General features: G+C 51.1%; 1 pseudogene across 1 annotated transcript; it reads right to left on the bottom strand.

The window, feature by feature from the left end:
- Positions 1–16,362: 16,362 nt before the first annotated feature.
- LOC100275109 (uncharacterized) lies at positions 16,363–18,592 on the bottom strand (annotated as a pseudogene). Its single transcript, NR_156183.1, has 4 exons — positions 18,248–18,592; positions 17,715–17,824; positions 17,044–17,190; positions 16,363–16,714 (listed from the first exon to the last, which is right to left on the bottom strand). The product of NR_156183.1 is annotated as an uncharacterized protein (transcript).
- Between the last annotated feature and the right edge of the window lie 564 nt (positions 18,593–19,156).

The raw sequence follows: 19,156 nt of genomic DNA, 5'->3' as shown, positions 1-19,156 counted from the left end.
GCCGCAAGCCCCCGAGTGTATCTCTCGCAGGAGCTCCTGACCTTCGGCGATGGAGATGCATCGCTGGAGGATGCCTGAGGGGCTGCGGTGGTAGAGCTCCTTCTCATCTCCCAGCAAGACGAACGACTTGGCGCGCCGCGCCAACCGCCGAGCTTCGGCTCGGTCGGGGGGTAGCTCTCCTCGGTGGAGATATTGCAGGTACGGGGTCTGCCAGTTTTGATCAGGCGTGACCCCGCTTCGCTCCCCCCGACGTGCAGCGTCTCGCCCTCGGGGGCCGAGGGTACCTCGGGCTGAACCGAGGGTGCCTCGGGCCGAGCCGAGGGTGCCTCAGACTGTGCCGAGGGTACCTCGGGATGGGCCGAGGGGGCCTCAGGCTCGGGCGTGTCATCGATCTTGGCGGAGGGTTGATGCAGATCTCGGGAGAAGACGTCCGGGGGAACCGTTGTCCGCCCCGAGGCTATTTTAGCTAGCTCGTCCGCAGTCTCGTTGTACCGCCGGGCGATGTGGTTGAGCTCGAGCCCGTAGAACTTGTCTTCCAGGCGCCGAACCTCATCGCAGTAGGCCTCCATCTTCGGGTCGCGGCAGTGGGAGTTCTTCATGACTTGGTCGATGACGAGCTGCGAGTCACCGCGAGCGTCGAGGCGTCGGACCCCTAGCTCGATGGCGATCCGCAACCTGTTGACCAGAGCCTCGTACTCAGCCACATTGTTGGACGCCGGGAAATGGAGGCGTAGCACGTAGCGTAGGTGCTTCCCGAGGGGCGAGATGAAGAGTAGGCCTGCGTCGGCTCCTATCTTCATCAGCGACCCGTCGAAGAACATGGTCCAGAGCTCTGGTTGGATCGGAGCTGTTGGTAGCTGGGTGTCGACCCATTCAGCCACGAAGTCCGCCAAGACCTGGGACTTGATGGCCTTCCGAGGGGCGAACGAGATTGCTTCGCCCATGATTTCCACCGCCCACTTTGCGATTCTACCCGAGGCCTCTCGGCACTGGATGATCTCCCCCAGGGGGAAGGATGACACCACAGTTACCGGATGAGACTCGAAGTAGTGTCGCAGCTTCTGCCGCGTCAGGATCACCGCGTACAGCAGCTTCTGAACTTGTGGGTAGCGGATCTTGGTTTCGGACAGTACCTCGCCGATGAAGTAGACTGGCCTCTGAACGGGCAATGCATGTCCCTCTTCTTGCCTCTCAACCACAATCGCGGCGCTAACCACCTGGGTGGTCGCGGCGACGTAGATCAAGAGGGCTTCTCCGGCAGCTGGGGGCACCAAGATAGGCGCATTCGTGAGAAGCGCCTTCAGGTTCCCGAGGGCTTCCTCGGCCTCAGGGGTCCAAGTGAAGCACTCGGTCTTCCTTAGGAGGCGGTACAGAGGCAGACCTCTTTCGCCGAGGCGTGAGATGAAGCGGCTCAGAGCCGCAAGACATTCCATGACCCTCTGCACGCCTTTCAAGTCCTTGATGGGCCCCATGCTGACGATGGCTGCGATCTTCTCCGGGTTGGCTTCGATGCCCCGCTCGGAGACGATGAACCCTAAGAGCATGCCTCGGGGTACCCCGAAGACACACTTTTCGGGATTGAGCTTCACGCCTTTCGACTTGAGACATCGGAATGTCACTTCAAGGTCGGAAAGGAGGTTGGAGGCTTTCCTCGTCTTGACTACGATGTCATCGACGTAGGCCTCGACCGTCCGGCCAATGTGTTCGCCGCACACAAGGTTCATGCACCGCTGGTACGTCGCGCCCGCATTCCTCAAGCCGAACGGCATGGTGACATAGCAGTACATGCCGAAGGGTGTGATGAAAGAAGTCGCGAGCTGGTCGGACTCTTTCATCCTGATTTGGTGATACCCTGAGTAGGCATCGAGGAAAGACAAGGTTTCGCACCCAGCAGTGGAATCCACGATTTGATCGATGCGAGGCAGAGGGTAGGGAACCTTCGGACATGCTTTGTTTAGACCAGTGTAGTCTACACACATCCGCCATTTCCCTCCTTTCTTTCTCACAAGCACAGGGTTGGCAAGCCATTCGGGATGGAATACCTCTTTGATGAACCCTGCCTCCATTAGCTTGTGGATCTCCTCGCCTATGGCTCTACGCTTTTCTTCGTCGAATCGGCGCAGAGGCTGCTTGACGGGTCGGGCTCCGGCTCGGATGTCCAGCGAGTGCTCGGCGACATCCCTCGGTATGCCGGGCATGTCCGAGGGACTCCACGCGAAGACGTCGGCGTTCGCGCGGAGAAAGTCGACGAGCACTGCTTCCTATTTGGGATCGAGCTCGGAGCCGATCCGGACTTGCTTGGAGGCGTCGCTGCTGGGGTCGAGGGGGACGGACTTAACCGTCTCCGCTGGCTCGAAGTTGCCGGCATGACGCTTCACGTCTGGCACCTCCTTAGAGAGGCTCTCCGGGTCGGCGATGAGGGCCTCGGACTCGGCGAGGGCCTCGGCGTACTCCACGCACTCCACGTCGCATTCGAACGCATGTTTGTACGTGGGGCCGACGGTGATGACCCCGTTGGGGCCCGACATCTTGAGCTTCAGGTAGGTGTAGTTGGGGACGGCCATGAACTTCACGTAGCATGGCCTTCCCAGTACCGCGTGGTAGGTTCCTCGGAACCCAACCACCTCGAACGTCAGGGTCTCCCTTCGGAAGTTGGAGGGTGTTCCGAAGCAGACGGGAAGGTCGAGTTGTGCGAGGGGCTGGACGCGCTTCCCGGGAATGATCCCATGGAAAGGCGCAGCGCCTGCTCGGACCGAGGACAGATCGACACGCAGGAGCCCGAGGGTCTCGGCGTAGATGATGTTGAGGCTGCTGCCTCCGTCCATGAGGACCTTGGTGAGCCTGACGTCGCCGATGACGGGGTCGACGACGAGCGGGTATTTCCCCGGGCTCGGCACGTGGTCGGGGTGGTCGGCTCGGTCGAAGGTGATGGGCTTGTCGGACCAGTCTAGGTAGACTGGCGCCGCCACCTTCACCGAACAGACCTCCCGACGTTCTTGCTTGCGGTGCCGAGCCGAGGCGTTCGCCGCTTGCCCACCGTAGATCATGAAGCAGTCGCGGACCTCGGGGAACTCTCCTGCCTGGTGATCTTCCTTCTTGTCGCCGTCGTGGGCCCTGCCACCCTCCATGGGTGGCCCAGCCCTGTGGAAGTGGCGCCGAAGCATGACGCACTCCTCAAGGGTGTGCTTGACGGGTCCCTGGTGGTAGGGGCACGGCTCCTTGAGCATCTTGTCGAAGAGGTTGGCACCTCCGGGGGGTTTCCGAGGGCTCTTGTACTCGGCGGCGGCGACAAGGTCCGCGTCGGCGGCGTCGCGTTTCGCTTGCGACTTCTTCTTGCCCTTCTTCTTGGCACTGCGCTGAGTTGACGCCTCGGGGGCATGTTCCAGTGGGCGGCCCTGGGCTGCTTGTCCTTCCGGAAGATAGCCTCGACCGCCTCCTGGTCCGAGGCGAACTTGGTGGCGATGTCCATCAGCTCGCTCGCCCTGGTGGGGGTCTTGCGACCCAGCTTGCTCACCAAGTCGCGGCAGGTGGTGCCGGCGAGGAACGCGCCGATGACATCCGAGTCGGTGATGTTGGGCAGCTCGGTGCGCTGCTTCGAGAATCGTCGGATGTAGTCCCGGAGAGACTCTCCCGGCTGTTGCCGGCAGCTTCGGAGGTCCCAAGAGTTTCCAGGGCACACGTACGTGCCCTGGAAATTGTCGGCGAAGGCCTGGACCAGGTCATCCCAGTTGGAGATCTGCCCCGGAGGCAGGTGCTCCAACCAGGCGTGAGCGGTGTCGGAGAGGAACAGGGGGAGGTTGCGGATGATGAGGTTGTCATCGTCCGTTCCGCCCAGTTGGCAGGCCAGCCGGTAGTCCGCGAGTCACAGCTCCGGTCTCGTCTCCCCCGAGTACTTTGTGATAGTAGCCGGGGGTCGGAACCGGGTCGGGAACGGCGCCCGTCGTATGGCCCGGCTGAAGGCCTGCGGACCGGGCGGTTCGGGCGAGGGACTTCGATCCTCCCCGCTGTCGTAGCGTCCTCCCCGCCTGGGGTGGTAGCCTCGGCGCACCCTCTCGTCGAGGTGGGCCCGACGGTCGCGGTGATGGTGCTCATTGCCGAGGCGACCCGGGGCCGCAGGCGCTGTGTTGCGTGTGCGCCCGGTGGGGACCGAGGCTTCCCGCATAAATCGGGAAGTCGCGACACGATGTTCCGAGGGGTACCCCTGCCTTCGGGAGGCGGAGCTCTCGGCCCGTCGGACCGCGGCGCCTTCCAGGAGATTCTTGAGCTCTCCCTGGATTCGCCACCCCTCGGTGGTTGATGGCTCTGGCATCGCTCGAAGAAGCATTGCTGCTGCTGCCAGGTTCTGGCCGACCCCACTGGATGCGGGTGGCGGCCTGACCCTGACATCATCGGCGATGCGGTGCTGGAAGCCCTGGGGTAGATGACGTATTTCTCCGGCCGGAGGCTGGCCTGCCCATTCCTGCCCGACGTCCCGGTGGATCGGCTCAAGTGCTCCTGCCCCCTCGTCGAGCCTGGACTGCACCCCGCGGATTTGCTCGAGTTGTGGGTCGTGACCCCCCGCCGGAACGGGGACCACAGCTAGCTCCCGTGGGATGTCAACGCGAGGCACCGGCCTAGGGAGATCACCGTCCTCTGGCATGCCGAGATGGTTGCCTTCGGAGGGACCCCCTAGATCGACGTGGAAACATTCGCGTCTTGGGCCGCAGTCCTCGTCGCCGAGGCTGTGGCTACCGTCGGAACAGTCGGAAAGGCAGTAGTCGCATGCGGTCATAAAGTCCTGCATGGCACTTGGGTTGCCAAGTCCAGAGAAATCCCAGCAGAAGTCGGGCGCGTCGTCTTCCTCGGACCCAGAGGGCCCGTAGGTCGAGACGTCCGTCAGCCGGTCCCAGGGTGACCGCACACGATACCCCAGAGGGTTTGGACTCGCCTCTACGAGAGCGTCCGCCAAAGCGGGGTCGCTTGGCGGTTCGAGGCTGAATCTGAAAGGCGTGAGATGGGAATCGGTCGGTACCTCTTGGTCGACGGGCGGTGATGAAGTCACGTCAGGGACTGACCGCACCGTCGTCTCAAGTACGAGGGTGACGTCCAGCAAGCCTTTCGCGAGCGCGCTGGCGTCGTCCGTTTGCTCGGAATCGGCGTGTTGCGGGGAGACGGCGCTCGTCTTCGTCTCAAACGCGAGGTCGATGTCCGACGCGCCCCCCGTTGGGGCGCTGGCGCTGTCGACTCGCTCGACAGCCGACGAGGCGCTACCTCCTGCTTGGCCTTGGTTGCCCCGCCTCCTCCTCCATCGGCGGGGGAGAGGACGGGGTGAACTCGAACGTTGTTCTTCCACCACGCGGGGAAGACGTCGTCGACTCCGCCGCCGGCGGGCGGGCTGTCGGCCGCCATTGTCGCTGTCGCACGGCGGTGGAAGGAGCATCATGTCGTAGCTGCCGTCGAGGGACACGAACTCAAGACTCCCGAAACGGAGCACCGTCCCGGGTTGGAGAGGTTGCTGGAGACTGCCCATCTGGAGCTTGACGGGATGCTGTTCGTCAACACGCAGCAGTCCCCTACCTGGCGCGCCAACTGTCGGCGTTTCGAGACCGGGGGGTCCCTGGGCCGACGAGTGAAATGTCGCTGCGTGCCCCAGCCCAGATGGGTCGGCGCGAGGCCGAGCGCGAAGGGGGGAGAAAGGTGGCCGGAGACGGGCGTGAGAGAGGTGGGAATCCCGCGGCCTTCGTGTTCGTCCCGCGCCTAGGTCGGGTGCGCTTGCAGTAGGGGATTACAAGCGCCCACGCGGGAGAGGGAGCGAGCGGCCTCACGCGAGCGCCTGTCTCGTCCTCGTCCCCGCGCGGCCAACCCTCTGTAAGAGGGCCCTGGTCCTACCTTTTATAGACGTAAGGAGAGGATCCAGGTGTACAATGGGAGGTGTAGCAGAGTGCTACGTGTCTAGCGGAGGAGAGCTAGTGCCCTAAGTACACGCCGTCGTGGCAGCCGGAGAGGTTTTGGCACCAAGTTGGTGTGATGTCGTGGCCGTCGGAGGAGCGCTGGAGCCTGGCGGAAGGACAGCTACCGGGGCGGTTGAGTCCTTGCTGATGTCCTCTTGCTTCCGTAAGGGGGCCGAGAGCCGCCGTCGTCAGGGAGCGTGCGGGGCATCATCATTGCCTATCTGGCGGAGCGAGCTAGATGGGACGCCGGTCTTGTTCCCCGTAGCCTGAGTCAGCTCGGGGTAGGGTAATGATGGCGCCTCCTATTGACGTGGCTGGCCCGCGCCCTAGGTTGGGTGATGTGGAGGCTCCTCCGAGGTCGAGGTTGAGTCTGTCTTCCGTGGCCGTGGTCGAGTCCGAGCCCCTGGGTCGGGCGAGGCGGAGACCGTCGGCTGAAGCCAGGGCTGAGTCTGAGCCCTGGGGTCGGGCGAAGCGGAGTTCGTCGTCTTCTGGGGCTGAGCCCAAGTCCGAGCCCTGGGTCGGGCGGAGCGGAGTTCGCCGTCTTCCGGGGCTTAGCCCGAGTCCGAGCCCTGGGTCGGGCGGAGCGGAGTTCGCCGTCTTCCGGGGCTTAGCCCGAGTCTGAGCCCTGGGTCGGGCGGAGCGGAGTTCGCCATCTTCCAGGGCTTAACCCGAGTCCGAGCCCTGGGTCAGGCGGAGCGGAGCTTCCTATGACGCCTGCGGTCGAGCCTGACTGCCTGTCAGCCTCACTCTGTCAAGTGGCACCGCAGTCGGAGCGGCGCAGGCGGCGCTGTCTTTCTGTCAGGCCGGTCAGTGGAGCGGCGAAGTGACGGCGGTCACTTCGGCTCTGTCGACTGAAGGGCGCGTGTCAGGATAAAGGTGTCAGGCCACCTTTGCATTAAATGCTCCTGTGATTTGGTCGGTCGGTGTGGCGATTTGGTCAGGGTTGCTTCTTGGCGAAGACATGGCCTCGGGAGAACCAGAAATATGTTCACCACTGGAGGGGGGCCTCGGGCGAGGCGGAGATCCTCCGGGGTCGGCTGCCCTTGTCCGAGGCTAGGCTCGGGCGAGGCGTGATCGAGTCCCTCGAATGGACCGATCCTTGACTTAATCGCTCCCATCAGGCCTTTGCAGCTTTATGCTGATGGGGGTTACCAGCTGAGAATTAGGAGCCTTGAGGGTACCCCTAATTATGGTCCCCGACACCCTCAATTTTAATTTTTGATCCCTTGAATGACATTACCATCCATAAGCAGTTAAACAACAGGTAAACATTTGTTCACAGACCAAAATACCCCTTTGTTCACAAACCACACACCATACAGAATATAGATCTCATTTGTTCACAGACCATATAGGTCATACTGGTGCACCCAAGCTACAAGCGCCCTCATAGAACCTAGAGATCTCCAGAACATACTAGATATATTATCAAGCAAAATAACGCATGCACATTTTCATGCACAATGCACGCCACACAAAAGTGATAGGGATCTCAAAGTGATATGGACCAACTACAGATTCAAGTCTGGAAGCTTTCTCTTGCTCCTTGTGTGGGCAGCAGAGCTTTGCCTTTGAGGAGTTCTGCTTCTTGTAGACATTGCTGGACTATTAGGTGCCACTGAAACTTTGTTCTTCCTTGTCTTCCCCTGTGCCTTTGCCTTCCCTTTAGCCTTCTTCTTGTCTTTTGTAGGCATAGAGGTGGTAGTTGTTGTTGTTGTACCCAAAGACAGCACAAGATACTCAACAGAAAGTGCCTCTGGGTGGTTTGAGCCATGTCCAGATCTGCACATGAGCAAAATTATAGCATGCAATGGTCAAAATAATATGGGAACAACAAATATTGAGCATGTACCTTTCTGGGTTTGTGCCCAAGCTAGCTGAAGCACCTTGGCTGTAATAGAAAAATTAAAATTAGTGACAAAAAGTTAAGCAACAATTTATAATGCAAGTGGAGGCATGTACAATTATAGTATACATGCATACTTAGGTGGAAAATGCATTGTTCTAGGTGTTGATTGGAAAGGCACAATGGTGCTCTCACATGATGCTTCAATGTTTTTCTTCCTTCTCTTTGGTGGACCTCTGCATTGCATGAACAACTATGAGACATTAACAAAATCTAATAGTAACAAATGCATACAAAAACATGGGCTTACTTCTCAGCTAGCATAGCAGCTATGCCATCCGGGTCACCATTCTTACAGTTATACCACCTATGGCCATATCCCTTGCAAATAGGGCACTGGTGTGACCCCTTCTTTCTTGTAGTGGTGCCACCAGCCTCTGTACAACTCTTGAACCGCTGAGTATGTCTTCTTCCAGCTGTAGATTTTAGAAGTGGTGGGTGCATGAAGAAACCATGATTAGATTCTGTCCACTAGTCCTTGTCAGGCATGGCAGGGATTAAAGTCTGATATGCTGCTCTAAATTTCTCAACCGAGTAATACATGTCAACATATTTCTCCAATGGTTCCCTAAGAGATGTGATGAATGCAATGGCATGTTTGCAAGGAATGCCTGAGACTTGCCATTTTCTACAAGTACAAGTTCGTTCAGCTAGGTTGACAACACATTTGAAGCCACTACCACCCTTTACAGACACCTCACCAGGAATATCCCCACTCCTCTGCACTTCCATATCCAAGTTAAAGATTTGCTCCTTTAAATCCTTCACGATGTGTGGCAGAATTATCCCTCCAATCCTTTGAGAGATTGTTCTTCTAACATCCCACTTGTCCATAATAAGGTGCCTAATCTTGTCCATCAAGTCATCTAAATTCAAGCCCTTGTACTTCTTAACCCAATTGTTGAAACACTCTGCCAAATTATTGGTTACGTAATCAACCTTGCAAATGGTGCAGAATTGGCTTCTTGCACATATCCTAGTATGACATTCCTTTATGTAATTCATTGCTACAGGTTTAGCCTCATCCATTGCTTTCCAATGTTTCTCAAAGAAATATGGGCTCCATGAATAAGTTGCTGCCCAAAGATGCTTGTTGTTGGGGGCCTTCGGCTTACGAAGGTCCTCAAAAACAGGATTTAACAGTATTTCTGGAGAATAATGTGTGAACAGGTATCTTCGGACTCAACTCGGTATCACAGCAGACCAGAATAATACAAAGGTTGATACAGCGCCGAAGGTGTGAGCAGGAAAGCTTCGGCGTGGTAGCAAAAGATGAAACCGACTTAAAGATGAAAAGGCTATTCAGACCTCGATAGATTATTATAGAATTATTATCAAATGTAAAGGGCATAAATGTAATTTTGTATGGGCTGTGTCCTGTGCCTATAAATAGGTGAACAGTACCCCCGTACTGTTCACGCGGATTTGGCATTCGCTTTTGCGTCACGCTTGTACTTTCATCTCCTTCAAATTGAAGGTACATTTGTAATTCGATGTTATTTCTGTTTTTACATAATGATAATATACAATTGTCTATGTTATCTTTTATATTCTTTATGATTCATCCTTCATTATTATATACTATATTTGTGAAGATACGCCTTTCATAACCTTCGTCCGAAAACCATTATATCCTGAGGGGAATAATGCTTCGAAGGACGAAGGACTTTACCGATTAACATTTTCTATGTTGCCTTGTTCTTAACTCATAGCATTTGAGAACAAGTCCCCAACATTGGCGCCCCCCTCCGGTGAACTCACTTCCACTCTTTGAGTTTTCTGAACACCTTCGGCGATCATAAACCTTCGCTATGGCGCCGAAGAAAGCTTCAGCAACTGGCACTGCAGCTCTCCAACCGCTGGACCACAACCAGGAGACTATCTCTCTTCGGGAGGCCCGAAGCCAGAAAAGGAAGGCTGTTAGCCCGACACCACCAGAGGATGAGATAGACCAAGAAATCAGAGACATGGAGATGCTTCACCAACAGGTGCAGAGGAAGAAGGAAAAGATGGCCAGGCTAGCTGAACTACAAAGGCAGATAGACGAAGCCTCTGAGGAAGTTCGTCATCTTACTCAGGATGAGCAACACCGAAGGCCTCAGCACCAAGACCTTCGTCAGGAGGGTTTCCTCAATGAAGATGACTGGTATGACAATTTCCATCATGGGAATTTTGTTTTTGATGATGCTTCTCCTCTGTCCGCTGAGCTGCAGGCTACACCTTGGCCTCCGTCCTACAAGCCACCACAGCTTCCCATATTTGATGGTCACTCAGACCCGAAGCAGTTTTTGATGAGCTACGAAGCAACAGTATCTTTGTATGGTGGCAATGCTGCGGTCATGGCCAAATCTTTTGTTATGGCTGTCAGGAGTGTTGCTCAAACCTGGTACTCCTCCCTTCGACCAGGAACCATCACTTCGTGGCAAAAGCTGAAGGACTTGTTGTTAACCAGCTTCCAAGGGTTCCAGACGAAGCCGGTCACGGCTCAAGCTCTATTCCAGTGCACCCAGGATCACGAAGAATACCTTCAGGCGTACGTCCGGAGGTTCTTGCGTTTGAGGGCACAGGCACCAACAGTGCCCAACGAAATTGTCATTGAGGCCATGATCAAGGGGCTTCGGCCAGGACCGTCAGCTCAGTACTTCGCTAGGAAGCCTCCTCAAACTTTGGAGAAGCTGCTCCAGAAGATGGACGAGTACATTCGGGCCGATAATGATTTTCGCCAAAGAAGGGAGGAGGCTTTCAGGTTTTCTAAAATGACCAGGGGCTTCGGAGGGAGGTTCTATCCGAGGCACGTTAGATCAATTCATAACTCTACCCAAAATGATGATAGAGGGAGCCAACAGCAAAGGCCACAGTGTTCCTCACAAGCTTCGGGGCAACAGCAAGGCTCCTTCCGACCACCAGCTCCGAGAGGCAGAGGCGCCAGGGGCTTCGGCGGAAGATTTGGCGATCAACCGAGAAGAATCTTCTGCTTATTCTGTGGTGAGAACAAAGGTCATACCACTAGGATGTGCCATGTTACCATCCAGAAGCAAAAGGAAATAGCCGAAGCGGCAGCACAACAGGCTCAGCCGAAGCAGGTCATGCACACTGCTTCGTATCATTCGCCTTACATCCCAGAGTATGTAGGCAATCACCCTGCAGTTTCTGTTGCTTCGGCGAGTCAACCTCAAGCTTCCTGGCAACAGCCTCCGCCTCCACCACCGCTGCAACAACGCCAGCAGCCAGAAGGGAGCCAATATGCTCCACACCAAAGGGACTTCAGAGAACAGTCCGAAGCTCGCACAGTCAACAGCACTGTGCCAGAGTCAAAGCACATCTATTGACAAATATCCTACCTTAATAGCAATCTTTTTCATTCAGTTTTATTTTCTGTCTAATAAAGGACATTGTTTAGGTTTCATGTAAATAGTTTCGTTGATTCCCACAAAGAAAATATATTTTCTTTACAGGCTTAAGTTGTTGAAGTTTAAAGATTTGCGCTAGCAAAGAGGACCTTCAAATTATCGAAAATTCTTCGAAGCAACAAAAAGTCGTTCTAAGGAACGCAGAGTAAGTTTGCCGAAGTCGCAAAAAGCCGTTCCAAAGGGAGCGCAGTGTAAGTTTTCTGCTCCAAAGTCGTTCCAAAGGGAATGCAGAGCATACAGCGAAAAGTCAACGCTGATACCGCCTAAGTAAAAGGCGAAGCGCGAAAAGTCAACGCGAATACCGCTGAAAGTAAAAGGCGAAGAAGCTCCTAAGGGAGGCTTACAGCGAAAAATAAACGCTGATTCCGCTGAAGTAAAAGGCGAAGAAGCTCTTAAGGGAGGCTTATAGCAAAAAGTCAATACTGATTCAAAAAGATTATGTGATTTATCGCAGGATGTGCCTGTACCTTCGGAATAAACATCATTTTGCATAACATAACATCATCGCATCATTTCGCATAACATAAGCATCATACATCATGCTGCATATAGCACAAAAGGGGGCCATAATATCGACCTCCGAAGAATGTTTTGAAAAAGGGGGAAAATCATGCCAAGTTACAAAGAAATACACTATTGATCTTCGGAAGTGCAACTTCGGAAAATATTTTCACGAAGCTTGGATGTTATTCATCAGAATACTATGGATATTGTTGTGACAAATAGAAATTCTTCTTCACGAAGCATGGAAAGAAGGGAAGGTGTTTTTTCGTCAAAGACTCAAAAACGGTACGTAAGTAAAATTTCATGCATCGTAAAGAATTGAGCAGTAAAAACAGGTATATTACATTCAGGGTTACAAAATGTTACACATATTACATTTCAGAAGTTTTTACGATAATGCTTAATCTTCTCTCAAAACAACTTCTGCAGCTTCGTTCAGAAGTCGATCGACAACTTGATCCACGATATCTTCAGCCATCTTTTTAATTTCATCGTCATCTTTAGGCTGAGGGCCCGAAGACGCTTCAGTAGGATCTGAGGGAGGACAGGATACGGCTACATTGCTATTACAGATTGCGAGCGAAGTTTAAAATCAAAAGTTACAACACAATAAAAAAACCATTAGTTAATACCTATTTGTCCTTCGGACCCTGCGCTTTTCTCAGCAGCCTCTGCTACTTTTCTAGCTTCGTGGATCCCTTTTTCGCTTCTTTGGATAATTTCTCGTGCCATTTCTCGGCCACCGTTGTCCCAGATATCGGTGAAAAATTTTCCACCAACCATGCTAGCTTCGGCTGAAGGATCCTTTGTATCTTCGGAGAGTAGGGTGGCTTCGGATTGCGCCAAAATCTTTACATGCTCACAGCCCTTTTTCTCCAGAATGGTGGCAATTCCCCTGGCACCCGAAAAAGCACATATATCTCCGCGGCTGTTTAAAATTTCTTCGAAGGCTTCAGCTTCGTGGCTAATCCATTCAATGGGGCCTTCGGGGTTGCCTTTCGTAAAGTTTTCTTCACTTGAAAATGCGCCAACACTGGCGAAGCTAGTTTTCAACTTCTTAACACAATACATAGATTTGTTATAACATCTCTTCTTGGATGAACGGAGCTCTTCAACAGTTCCCTCTAAATGATTTGCCCATTGGTCACTTATTTCTCGTCTCGTTTCTTCAAGCATACGTTCCTCTTTGGCTCTGGCCAATTGTCTTCGAAGATCTTCGATTTCAAGTTTCTGAGTTTCAGCTTGACTTTTGAAAGTAGCTTCGTCTTCTTTTATCCTATTTATCAATGAGTGTAATATTTTATCTTTTTCGAGACCTTCGTTCCTTAGCTCGATTACTTCGGAACGAAGGTTGCTCAGGGCTATAGCGCATCCTTCGTCCTCGGCATCTTTTTGGGCCCTGAGGGCATTGCTAAGTATAAGGCCCTGCAGAGACAAATGTGTGTGCGTCAATACATTTAAGCAAACGGAAAATTTTGATTTCAACAAAAAAATACGAAGGTCTCAAATTTTGTACCTTTAAACTATTGTACGCCAAGCTGTCGGCCAACTCGTCTTTCGACAGCACCGAGAGTCCGTCTTCTAGAGTTGGGAATCCGAAGCTCTTGCTCATCTCCCGGCAGACAGAAATCTCCTTGCTGTCCGGGAGACAGTACAAGAAGTCTTCTTCTCCGCTGCCATTGAATATTAACGCCCCCTTTGGATACTTCAGTTTTTGGGCGTAAAGATAGGCCTCTTGTTTTTCTTTTTCAGACAACTTTTTTCCCGAAGCATGTCGAACAATATATTCAGGGACCGCGGGGGATGCTTCGGGGGCAACAGCACTGATTTCTTCAAAAGGAATTGGCTCTGGCATTTTTTCTTCTTTCGTGGGCTTTGAAGGCCCAGTTTCGGTCTCAGCCTGTTGCCTTGGAGCTTCGGCATCGAAGACTTTAGTTTCTGTTACGGATGTTTCAGCAGTCTCCTTCGGAGTCGTGTTCGAAGACTCAATTGTCTCCAGAACATCTAGCACAGTGACCATTCTTTTTCTTTTTGGGGTCACCACTGGGCCCTTTTGGTTTTTTATTGATTCAACATTTGTTGAAGGACTTAAAACTTCTGATATTTTTGATTCCTCAGTGAATCGTTTTGCCTTTTCCATTTCTTCTGTCAATGGCGCTTCGGCCATCTCTTTGGTTTCTGGTAACAAAACCTTTGGTTCTTCCAATTCTATTCTTGTTGGAGCTTCGGCCATTTCTGCGACTTCTGGCAGCACGGTTGGCTCGGTTGGCTTTTCAGCTTCGGTGGCCGAAGAGCTCTCTCCGGTGAACTCAGGTACCGAAGCTGGTTCAATAAAGCGGGGCCGATGTGTGAGGACCTTTATCCTTTTTCTTTCCGGTGCTGACTCACTAGGAGCAGCTGCAGCTTCTTCTTTCGCAAAGGTTGTGCCTTTTCTCTTCTGCCCTCGAATGGGATAACGGTAGTCAGGGTAGACAAATCCAATTGCGTCAAACACTCGATTCAGCCTTTTCTTTTTTCGGCCTCCGAAGGCTGCTGACAATGCATTATCTTCAGCTTTCGAGTAAGCCCCAAGTAGTTCATCACTTAAATTTTCAATGCTTCTTAGCCAGTCGTCATCTGGCTCAATGAATTTATCTCCGAACTTGAAAGTATACTTCAGCCTAATAAGTTCACCTTCGTTGGCCTCCTTCATGGTCTCTTGCGGCATTTCCCATTTTTCTGCGAGCGGCCATACTCTGAAGGCAATATGCTCCTGGACCAAATCTCTCGTTCCAATAAAAGAACAAATAATTCCGAAGGCTCTCTGGCATTCTTCGGCATCTTCATTCATCTCAACCTTCGGCCTTCGCAGGCCGAAGCTTTGCCAAATAGGGCGCATAATTATACCTTTAATATCTCCCCGTGCTTTTAGGTCATTTTTCACATAAAACCATTCTGTCATCCAGTCGTCGGGCCATCTCTTCCGAAAGGTTGGCACGGGACAGCTTGACCCGGACCGAGAAACGAAACTGTAGCAGCCAAAATTATTGTGATATTGTTCCTTACCCCAAGGTTTTGTTTCGTATGATAATTCGTGTATATTGCAGAAACTTTTTGCATCAGGCTTCAGACCTTGGCTTCTCACGGCCCACACGAAGATATTCAGCCTTATGATTGCCTCGGGGGTAAGTTGATGAAGATAGACTTCGAATATTTTCAGCACCTCCACGACAAACTCGCTCAGGGGAAATCGTAGTCCAGCTTTTAAAAAGCTTCGGTATACTACGACTTCATTCTCTTCAGGGTGTGGACAAGTCCTTTCCCCTTCGTCGGCCCTCACAGTGGACAGATCCCGGAAATACCTTCCCTCATGTTGACAAGATGGTTTTCTTTGATAGTTGATTTGCCGAAAACTGCATGGCTTGGTCGCCAAGGGCGATCTTCGGAGTCTTCACCACCACTGTCCATATCATAACTGTCGTTGTCACCAGTGTCTTCAGACAAACCTTCCAGAATCTCCTTAGTGATTTTTTCTGTATTGGTCTTCGACATCGCTATAAGAAATCCCAAGTTCTTCTCTTCGTCGAGACTCAGCTTCATCTCAGCAGTAGCCTTCTTATCTTCAGACATCTTCGGAAACACTAAAAAACTGTTTTCAAATCCGAAGCTTCAAAACTAAAAGCTCAGCAAATCTTAGTGCACAAGAGCTAAAAATTGAGTGAGCAGGAGCAGATGGCAAGAGAGCGTGCCAAATGAGTTTGCGGTATGACCGTATTTATACGACCAGTGCGTTGAAAATTGAAAGGCCCCGCTTGTCAGTGAATGTTGCTATTCTAGCAAAGGGAAGGTGTTTTTTCGGACCTTCGGCGTAAAGCCTTCGTCCATGTCGCAATCTAAATTTATTATTTTAAACAAATTAATATTGCGAGGGGCTACTGTTGGGGGCCTTCGGCTTACGAAGGTCCTCAAAAACAGGATTTAACAGTATTTCTGGAGAATAATGTGTGAACAGGTATCTTCGGACTCAACTCGGTATCACAGCAGACAAGAATAATACGAAGGTTGATACAGCGCCGAAGGTGTGAGCAGGAAAGCTTCGGCGTGGTAGCAAAAGATGAAACCGACTTAAAGATGAAAAGGCTATCACTACACCAAAATAGTGAACTTCCTAGAGCCTAAACCCTAGGAAGTTAGCCCTAAACTCTAGGAAGTTAGCTGAACTCTCGGAAGTAAAGCCATCCCGTCGGAAGTTTGGCTCTCGAAAATTTTTTGTCGGAAGTTAGCTTAACTTCCTAGAGCCCTCTAGGAAGTTAGCTAACTTCCTACAGCCAAAGAAGCCTCTCGGAAGTTAGTAGGTTCTCGGAAGATAGTAGCTTCACGCCGTCAGCGCCGTCAGCTGACTAACTTCCTACGACTAACTTCCTACGGCTGACTGTAGCCCCTAGGAAGTTAGCTAACTTCCTACTGCTGACTGTAGCCCCTAGGAAGTTAACTTCCTACGGCCCAATTGGCCTCTAGGAAGTTAATTTGACCAGCATTACAAATGCTGTTTATTTTTATTTTACACCACATCCCACAACATAACAAATATATCAACATCACAACATATTTTCATATAAAACATCTCACACACAATCATATAACAATATTTAAATCAATAGTCTCATCAATTACATCACAAAAGTCTCATCCATAGTCATAATAAATTAGCCAAGTTTCCGGCTGCCTATAGATCAATTGGTATCCATAGGGCCAACTATGCTAAGCAGCAGAACAATTTCACTGGCCTATCACCCTCACAAACTAACACCAAGCTTGTGGCAAAAGCTAGTTACGTCGTGCTGATGCCAGAACAGGCAATAAGCCCCAACAAAATAGGGACGTACGCCACCAAAATGTTACCGCCACTTGTTGGAGAGCTTGGCTCCAAACAGATTACTCTCAGGAGTTGCGGGTGAATGAGTTGCTGGCGAATCACGTGACGTCTGCGAGAAGAGAAAATACAGCAGGTCAAATTACGTATAGATAATATCAGGAAAGAAATCACCCTTTCTCTATCAGACCATCTCCAGCAAGGCATGTATGTGGGAGTGCAAAAAATTGTTTCCAGCAAGGTGTGTATGTGGGAGTTTGAAATAGGTAGTAGGATAGGGAGGCTTTAGACACAACTATGTCAGTTTGTTAAAAAACATATAATCATAAAAAATTATTCAGATCTACATGAAATTTGGCCTATTACACAAGAAGCTATACTACACTAGTATATGCATAAATATTATGTTCTAAAGGGAATAAATTGTTCACGAATACATACCTGTGTCGCTGCTGGTTGAGTGACATAATCCATGAGCTCTTGCTTCTGCTTCCTGTATAATTCCTTAACTTGTTTCAGCAAATCTTCCTCCCTTTTCATATCTTCAAGAACCATTTCCTTCTCCCAATTCTCACTTCAAGATTCTTGCTGCAAAAACCAATTATAGTTATTTATTAAAGTAAAGAAATTAGCTTGATTAGCGTGTGTGAACATAAATTATAAAGGAACCTAATATGAAACATATCAAATTCGTAGGGTAATTAACAAGAAGAGGTTTGTACTTACTATTTCTAATATATTTTTTAAAAAAAAGAATCGTGCTCACTAGATTCTAATGATAAGGGAGACCAAAGTCAGATTAATCATGGGGGGTAATCCTTGTCTAAAAGAATAGACCCAGTAGCCATAACATGGATGTGATCATGTGAATACATACTTTGCTAATAAGTTGTTTTCTTTTTTTTCTCGATCACAAGTTAAGTTTCTTTCTTTTAATTGATAAATAACAGAAGTTCAGTTGCCACTTGCCAGCTGGTCTGCTAGAGAGTGACAAAACCTCATAAATTCCTAGCTCCGGTCCAGACCCGGATAGCCCCCGATGATAAATGCAGCAGCCTCTCATGCGCCTATGGATGAACCAGAGAAGGACAAGGTACAAGGATCACCATCACCATGTGAGGCTCGGCCACCAAATTCATTATCTCATCTCTCAGTATTATCAAAAGCCCTCTTTTCCTGCAGGCTACAGCCCCTGAAGATCCTGTGACCTGCACGCATCCACCTGCCACAATAGCATGAGAGAGTCACCAGCACACAAATGAAGGCACGCATAATAAAGGCCAAAGGCACTACTGTCCATGGCGACGAGAAAGTATGGGCATGTAAATTTATTCACCTAATTAAAGTATGCTCATGACACCATTACGTCAAAGAAGATGAGATGACATGCACCTGATAACTTCCTAATTAAAGTAAAGAAATTAGCTTGATTCTTGGGCAAGACAGCAGCTACATTGGGAAAAGTAAATTTACATGCACTATAAGGAACTTCCTAATTTATGCTTCAGATGGCCACCTAATTTATTCACCTACAGCAGGGTGTCATGTCAGAGGCTGGCAATGTTCGAACGGGTGGTTAAGTTTTTGAGGCTCTGCATGCCGATTGCTGAGGTAGAAAGAACCAACAGAAGGCGGTGGTACTGACCGACGGCATAATGAACTTGCCGGTGAGGAGGCAGACGGCTGGCAGGGTACAGTAGGCGAGCAGTGGGAGCAAGGCGAAGGGGTAGATGGTGGTGTTGATGTAGGCGAAGCGCTCCAGCCACTTGAGGTTGTTGTTCTTGTAGCCGTACAGCAGGGCGGCCACGGCGGGCGGGGCCGGAGGTGGCCGCGTCGGCGAGAGCAACGGGCGAGGGCGGCCGCGGCGGGTGGGGGCGGGGCGGGTGCGCTGGCAGAGGCGGCCGCAGCGAGCGGGGGCGAGGCGGGTGCGCTGGCAGAGGCGGCGGCGGCTTCGTCCTGGTGGAAGAGATGGGAGTGAGAGAGAAGAGATAGAAGAGGATAAGATTGAGTAGGGTTTAAGATAAAAAATTTAACTTCCTAGAGTAATGCCGTAGAAAGTTACATAACTTTCTAGAGTTTGTAAATGTACTCTAGAAAGTTAAATAACTTCCTAGAACAGGCCGTAGGAAGTTAAATTTTCGTTTGACTGGTCAAAAGTTGTAATCTAACTTCCTAAAAGAGGCCGTAGGAAGTTAGCTGCTCATTCTAACTTCCTAGAGCCAGTCGTAGGAAGTTAGCTTTTCGTTTGACTGGTCAAAAGCTGAAATCTAACTTCCTAGAGGAGGTCGTAGGAAGTTAGCATGGGCAGCTAACTTCCTAGAGTAGGCCGTAGGAAGTTAGCGGTCGTAGGAAGTTAGCGGCTCGTTTGACCACACCCGCGGATCAGCAACTAAAAGCTAACTTCCTAGAGGAGGTCGTAGAAAGTTAGCTGCCCATGCTAACTTTCTACGGCCGCCTCTAGGAAGTTAGTGGCTCGCTTGACCGAATACACGGGTTAGCATGTGAAAGCTAACTTCCTACAGCTTTTATAAAATACCGTAGGAAGTTATGTTTA

This window comes from Zea mays, chromosome 1 (genome assembly GCF_902167145.1).
Source record: "Zea mays cultivar B73 chromosome 1, Zm-B73-REFERENCE-NAM-5.0, whole genome shotgun sequence".
In the NCBI taxonomy this organism is placed as follows: domain Eukaryota; kingdom Viridiplantae; phylum Streptophyta; class Magnoliopsida; order Poales; family Poaceae; genus Zea; species Zea mays.
This window is presented reverse-complemented; position numbering and strand designations above follow the sequence as displayed.